This window comes from Lithobates pipiens, unplaced genomic scaffold (assembly GCF_037356315.1).
Source record: "Lithobates pipiens isolate NorthernLeopardFrog02 unplaced genomic scaffold, aLitPip1_a1.2 Scaffold_8, whole genome shotgun sequence".
NCBI classification, from domain to species: domain Eukaryota; kingdom Metazoa; phylum Chordata; class Amphibia; order Anura; family Ranidae; genus Lithobates; species Lithobates pipiens.
This window is the reverse complement of record NW_027507903.1, coordinates 463,108,431-463,116,600: the sequence shown is the minus strand read 5'-3', so window position 1 is coordinate 463,116,600 and position 8,170 is coordinate 463,108,431.

The window sequence follows — 8,170 nt, the reverse complement described above, 5'->3', positions numbered from 1 at the left end:
ACACAGCGTCCCCTGACACTTTGCGGAATACCACCAAAAATCCACCCTAGGCCTAAAAGTGTGGATCATCTACTCTGTCCTCAGGGCCCACTAACAGGCCAGGTGTGCAAGATAACTGAAATACATCACAGGTGATATAATTTGCTGCTCAGTAATTGCAGTATTCTAGTCTGCATCTCCCCAAGGTAATGCATAAAACCTGGCCTGTTAGTGGGCCCCGAGGACAGGGTTGATGACCACTGATCTAATCCATCCCAGCCATTTTCCCCGAGGTAGAGAGATTCCAACGTCTCTGCCAAAGGGAAACATACTAGATATATGCCCTAGACGTACTCTCACCAGGAGGTATCAATGAAGAACTGGAAATAAACACCATACTATAAACTGTCATAGTGTCTGGCATATACCACAACTGTCTCCCTACCGTAAACATACAATCCACCCACTACACAAAATTACGCAGAAGCAACACTACGTATAGCAACATAATACACACCATCAGCAATGGAACCATTTAAATCCACCATATTTTTAATTAAGACCCAAATTCTGGCATCCAACTTACACCATTACAATGTCATGAGATCACTATGGAGCCCCAGAGCCTAGCATAGACCATTATGTTTTTACTAACTTACACCCACTGCTACTTATCTGGCCCTTTAAGAAATTGATTCACTTTCTATAGCACTGCAAAATCCCTAATTGAATCACTATACTTTGGTTGCTCACATATCCTTACATTGACTACCACTTTCCATTACCAACATCCTCCACTCCACTTTGTTTCGCTTCTTTCCCAATTTTTTTTAGATTTTTAATTTTTTTAATTTTCATTTTTACTATTATTCCCCAGTATCGAGCACGGCAAGATCTGTGCATGTATTGCCATCCTGGTTGCACCCGCGACATGTCTTTAACCAAACAACCTTGCTTGCCATCAATCATCCTTTCACTTAGCCCTTACTCCTCCCCTTACTCATCCCACACACCTCTCATAAGTCCATCTATACAATATGGGCATAGGTCTGACGAAGGAGCCGCGCATGCTCAGAAATGCTTTACTGTCCACCGCCGTTCACTGACGCCTTTGGCCTCATGCTTTCAAGCATGAATCTGGAACCCAGGCTGTCTCACTGCCTCCTTGCTCCTGCATGCCATTGGAGAATCCGAACAGCTGCTGGACGGCTCCCCTCGCTCTCCACCCACAGACAGAGGAAGAACTAGGAACTCAGTAGAGGACTCTACATTACATGCCTTACTTTTTCAACGATCCTGTAAGTTTTTTTTAACCCCTTGTGCGTTACAATAAATCTTTTAATATTACACTTAGAGGCGCCTTTCTTTCTTCTATGAAGTATGCATAGTTACCTTAGTCCAAGCTGGACCAATATAAGTATGCAATAAAGAACATACCATGAGTTCAGTTTTAGGGAAGATAGCCTATTATTACATGTGGGAGTGTGCAGGAGTGACCTCATAATGATGTGTTCTTTTGTGAATTTTTAAAATGTGTGACTGTCATTGATACAGTAAACCAACACCGTAGTTATTGACTAGTTAGTGTTACTAAACCCAGGACCCTGCATTCACTTTATCTGATCTCCCACAGTACACAAAACATGGAAATGCAATTATTTTAGTAAACATAAACTGCTAAATACAGTTTCTCATTAGCAGTCTTGTGACTTCTATCAGTATGTGGCCGAGCACTGGTTAAAGCTTTTAGGATGAGTTTTCATTTTCCTCTGACTGACCTATAAGGCTGCATGACACCTGACCCTCTGGACAGTGCTAATTGGCCCTATGCTGATCACATGCACCCTAAAAATTAAAATAAAACAACTCTATAGCAATATATACCAAACTGAGCATGTGCAGAGTGCCCCCAAGGCTTTGTACATCAGGAGATGGATTGAGGACTGTGGAAGAAGGGGAGGATCAGAGAAGACAGGATTAAACAGCCTTTTTACAGAATGCACAGGATTTACCCCTTAGGTTTCGCAGTGAGTATAACAAGCATGCTTTATTGCATATACAGACCGATTTTACTGTTGTGGGTTTAGTAACACTTTATTAGTAAGATCTTGTGAAAAATTTTGTGTGGAGATAGATTTAACCAACACCGTTAGGCTCGGTTCACACAGGGGGCGACACGACTTGCCGCGCCGCGACCTGACAAGTCGCCCCCGTTCTGTACTACGGAACCATTCTAAGAGGAGCGACTCGAGTCGCTCCGACTTAGAAAAAAGGTTCCTGTACTACTTTTGGGCGACCTCGGGCGACTTGCATTGACTTCTATACAGAAGTCGTTTGCAAGTCGCCGCTGAGGTCGCGGCAGGTCGCGGCACGGCAAGTCATGTCGCCCCCTGTGTGAACCGAGCCTTAGGTTAAACCAGCCTCTATATTCTGTTTTATATAGTTATATGGATAGTAGATAATTGTAGAATTCCCCTTGTCATGTTAGCTTCATGAATGTTGAATTTGATTGAATTTAGTGATTTGTTGTGTATTTTAATTGCTTTGTTTGGGAGGTCATTTTTGTCCACATCACAACACAAGACACAAACGTATATAAAAAAAAATTTAATGAAGGAATACATGAAACATTTGTGCACAGCACATTTGTATAAAAATAGAAGCAATACATTTTTCCCAAACAAATATTGTGGATATTTCGGTTCACTTACAAAATGTACAATCTAAGGTATTATAAATCATTAAGTACCATTTCAGAATGAGGTATATTAGCATCAGGAAAATCCATAAGAACTTTTTTTAGTGGCACCATTTTGCATGCATGAAATCTGGAATAGAAACATCAATTATTCACGTAGTAAACAACAAAAGGGATATTTTCAAAATGACCTGAAAGTTTGACCCATAGTCCAATGGTTTTCTTATTCTTTGCAGAGTACATAACTCAAGCAGAACAATCAAAAGCTTGCCTTTGAAGTAGCAATGTCAATAATACATTGATGGTTGCCACCATTGTACCAAACAAGGTTTATCCTATGTTATGGCCACACACACCTCAGTTTTAAAGAAATTATTGTTCTCAGACTCAACTGGAATTTTTCTTGTATCTTGTATATCAAACATGTTCTAACAGACACCATTTTCAGTTTTCTGGCTGAGGGAACAAGGTTCTCATGCAAGATTTTAGAATCGATCTATTGGCCTCTCAATGCGGCAAAGTTGGCTTGTACCTTTAGCAGAGAAACAGCCCCACAGCATTATGTTTCCAACTATGTGCTTGACTGTAGGGATGGTGTTCTTAGGGTCATAGTAAGTATTTTTCTTCCTCCAAACACAGCAAGTCGAGTTCATGCCAAAGAGCTCAGTTTTGGTCTCATCTGACCACAGCACTTTCTCCCAATCCTTCTTTGAATCATTTGGATGTTCATTGGCTTGACTGTATATATGCTGCTGACTATGACCCTAAGAAACACCATCCCTACAGTCAAGCACGGATGTAGAAACATTATGCTTTGGGGCAGTTTCTTTGCTACAGGTACAGGCTGACTTTGCCGCATTAGTGGGCCAATGGATGGGGCCATGTTCTATAAAATCTTGAATGAGAACTTTCTTCCCTCAGCCAGAACTCTGAAGATGGGTCATGAATGGGTCTTCCAGCATGAAAATGACCCAAAACATATTGCCATGGCAACAAAGGAGTAGCTCAAGAAGAAGCACATTAAGGTCATGCAGTGGCCTAGCCAGTCTCCAGACCTTAGACCCCTTTCACACTGGAGGCATTTTTCAGGTGCTAAAGGGCTACAAATAGCGCATGTAAAGCACCTGAAAAATGCCTCCCCTGCAGTACCAGTGTGAAAGCCTGTGTGCTTTCACACTGGGGCGCTGCACTGGCAGGACGTTAAAAAAAGTCCTACAAGCAGCATCTTTGGGGCCGTTGCTATATCTATAGGATTAAGGGGTCTTAATCCTATCGAAAATTTATGGAGGGAGCTGAAACTCGGAGTTGCCAAGCGACAGCCAAGAAACCTGAAGGATTTAGAGAAGATCTGTAAAGAAGAGTGGACTAAAATCCCTCCTGAGATGTGTGTAAACCAGGTCACTAACTACAAGAAACATCTTACCTCTGTGCTTGCCAACAAGGTTTTCTCCACCAAGTACTAATGTTTTGCTTGAGGACCAAATACTTATTTTACTCACTGAACTGCAACTCAATTTATAACATTTATATCATGTGTTTTTTCTGGATTTTTGGTTGATATTCTGTCTCTATCATTTAAAATACACCTATGATAAAAAATATAGACCCTTCATTTCTTTGAAAGTGGGAAAACTTACAAAATCTGCAGGGGATCAAATAATTATTTTCCACACTGTACATCATTACAAACTATATCTAGAAGTAAGGTTTTTAGCAAGGAAAATGCAATTACAAGATTGTTTAATTTAAGCTCATTTCATTCAGATATAGGCCCCATTCACACTTGTCAATGGGGCTATTTGCAATTACCCATGGGAAATTCAGCAGGGTTCCCTGCAATTAGCTGTGGGTGAGAAGCCCCATTAAAAGCAATGGGAGTCTGACAGCACCCACAGCTATTTGCATGTAATCTCTCACGTAGCAACTACCTGGGGATAATCGACCCTGGATGCAGAATGTCTGCATCACATCCAGGGCCGAACATCAATAGGTAATTGCTGTGTGTGTGGGTCAATGCAAAAGGATTCCAGGGGATTGTTATTTTCCCTGCATGGGCAAGGTGACAGATTCTCTTTAAAAATTCTGGAAATTATTATTATTTTTTATGAGGGTAGGACTGTATTAAAAAGTGCTTTTTTAACATTTGCCTGGAGTTCCGCTGTTTGCGTTGCATAAGCCTTAAAACATTTCTGATGTGTAATTAGCAACAAGGCACCCTACAGCTATGTCAGTGTGACCTGAACTGCAAGACTCTGGGTTTCTAATAAGGTCAAGCAAAAATATCTGCTAGAACTATCTGTCCAGAAGTTTCCTTGACACAGAACATCACACAAAGACGACACTGGAATTGACTAATTATGGCTGAGATTCCAGGAGTCAACTTGTTAATGCAAACCTGACCTTTACGCTGGGTTGTGTATTTTTAGGAGGTCTAAATAGGTTCGGCAAAGAATGGGACACAGATAATTGGGCAGGCCTGTCCAAACCATGGGCAAGAATAAGCACACTTTCCCCGGCAGATTTACTCTACAGTTTGCATGGATGCATGTTCAAAATGAACATTGAGCTATTTTTCCTGGTTTAGGCCCGCCCCATTAGGAAGGGGGAGTGACCACTCCTTATACATTTTTTTTATATTTTTATAAAAAATTCATATAAAACCCTGTGTTTTTCAAAGAAAAATCTGGCTCAGTCTTGAAGAGGAAAAAGCAGCGCAAAGATCCAATCAGTTGAGCCACAGCGCTTATGTGCTAATAGGGAGCATGTTGTATCTATCTGCTGCTTCTCCTTTCATTGTCCAGTCACAGACTGGGAGTGTTACTTAAATGTAGAAGAGAAAAATCAAGTCTTTTACCCTGCCAGACAGGGCTGTGTTGCATAGCAGAGATGTAAATCTCAGAACTGGTTGAACAGAAATACAATTCCTTTGGCAAATAAAACAGCTCCCTAACATGTATTTCATCTGTTTAATTAGCTGTTTGTCTGCAGTTCAGCTTTAAAGCTGAACTTCAGTTTTTGATATGCTTTACATAGTTTGTTTGGGCCAGCTTGGCCCAAACTAAAAATGTCCCTCACTAACATGTGAGGTCGCTGGATGTGCGGTATGAACTGTATGTAGCTGAGGCCACCTGTACAGCATACCGTACTGCGTTCCGTGTTCGAGCCAAGACTTCCTATCTTATACCTGGAACACAGTAGAGTCTATCTGATCAGCGCTCAGCCATTCATAGAGAGCGATGTATTCTAGCAATGAATTCAAAGCTTCCTCTTACTGGCTGAGTCAGAGGTGTGACATCATCAGCCCACCTCTCTGACTTAACACCCGTAAACAATACGTTTGGGGAATTAGTAGGTGATGTTAACTTTTTTTTTTTTTTCTTTTTAGCATTTTATGTTAGAACATTACCACAACATTACATTACGCAGAATTTAGCGTGAACAAAGAGATTAAAATCTATAAACAAACATATTAGAGGATAAGTTCACCTTTCTGAGCATGTTAGATGTTACACCTATATTTAGGGTGTAATATGTAACATGTTCAGCATCTAAATGAATGGTAGGTGACAGGCCCTCTTTAATTGGAAAACTTAGAATGTTTTATGCAACTCTATATGGCATATATTAATTAAACATATGGGAAAACTTGTTCTTGTGATCGAATGCTGTTCTGTCTTTGTACAGAACACTCAATTCGGAATTTACACCTGCTGTGTTGTGGGAATTCCCAGGATTCTTTGTAGAGCGAATACACTCCATAGAAAGGGACACTTTATTTTCTATCCACTGTGAACATCTGAGGTTGTTCTGTACTCACAGAGGAGAAGGCAGTGGCCCAACATGACCCTGGCACAATGCTATGGAGCTGGTATTCCAGCAATTCCTAGACCTCCCGCAAATACGACAGTGGAAACAATGAAATGGTAGGGTATTGTGTGGACTCCAAATTCACTAGGAGGTCATTATAACTGGGACTGATTAATGTGCAAAAGTGAAACTGTTGTCCATATGCATCAATCAGTTTTCTTGCTTCACATGAAAAAATAATATTTGTTTTGCTCCACCTATCATAATCAATCACTTAAAGTGGACCTAGCATCAGATATATTTTCTCATGTTAAAGTATAACTAAAGGCAAAACTATTTACCATTATCATTGAAAGTGAAAGTAAAAGAAAATCCCAAATTTTGGGATGTCCTCAGAAAAGTAACAGAGGGGAAATCTTCCAATGGGGCCACTAATTCTGGTGATCTGGGGGTCCCCAAGGAATTCTCTTAATTTGCAGGGTTTTCCTCTCACTTCCTGTTTGGCTATGGGACAGGAAGTGAAGGTAAATCCCTGCAATGGGACACAGATGGGACACAGATGGTGAAAAAAAATCAGGGGTTATAACCCTTCCTTACTCTATCCAAAATGAAAAAAAAAAGTTTGGATTATAGTCCTACTTTAAGTATTATGATGATATTTATTTTCTCTCACAGGAATTGCTGTACTTACCTTGACAAATACCTTTGGGTCCTTTCACACGGGCGGTCCGCCCGGTCGACTCCACTTTGCTCAGCATGGGATCGCTCTGCTGATCCCCGCTGAGCAGGCGGATGACAATTCTGTCTCCCCTTACTGTGCTGAGATGGACCTGCCAGAGTCCCGCTCTCCTCTATAGGGAGATTGCGTTCCGTTTTCATCCGATCTGCCAGACGGATGGAAAATAGGGTCACCATCCATCTGGATTTCACGGACAGGATTGGATCATATATTAGCAGGTGTCAGTAGACGTGTCACTGCTGACATCCGCCTCTCCATAGTAGTGAATGGAGGCTCTGATCAGGTCCGCCTGAAAAACTGACAGGTGGAGCTGATTGGAAAGCCTGTGTGAAAGGGCCCTTAGGGTGCCTTTCTCTGCATAAGGGCAACACCATCTTTGTTCAGACATCATCTATACTTCTTGGACTAAGATGCGGTCTCAGAGATATTACAGGCATGTAAATCCTGGTGCCTGTGAAGTTCTTGGACTATGTTTACACATTTCTGCCGCAGATCAGCCTCCTGCTACAGCCTCTCCCCTCGTGACTTGCTGCAAAGTTACAATGTTACAATCTAAACTCTGGAAGATGACCAAGGAAATGCTTCCTCCCACCCGCACGCGAGGACTGATGATAGAATTTGAGCCTAGGCAATCTAGTCACCTGATTTATTTAAAGTGGTTGAAAAGGCTGAAGGGTTTTTATCTTCATGCATAGACCTTCTGTGTGCAGCAGTCTCCCCCCCCCCAATACTTTCCTGAGCTCCCTCTCGATCCATGAGAGCATCAGCTCTCCAGGGACTCTCCCTCCTCATTCGCTGAGAAATTGGCTCCTGCTGCTGTCAATCACAGCCAGACAGGAGAGAGAGGGGGTGGGGCTGAGCCACAGCTCCTTGTCTGAATGGAGGATCCAGGCTGCTCTTTTTATGCTTTAATATTGATTTAAAGTGCTTCTGTTTTTTGTATATTG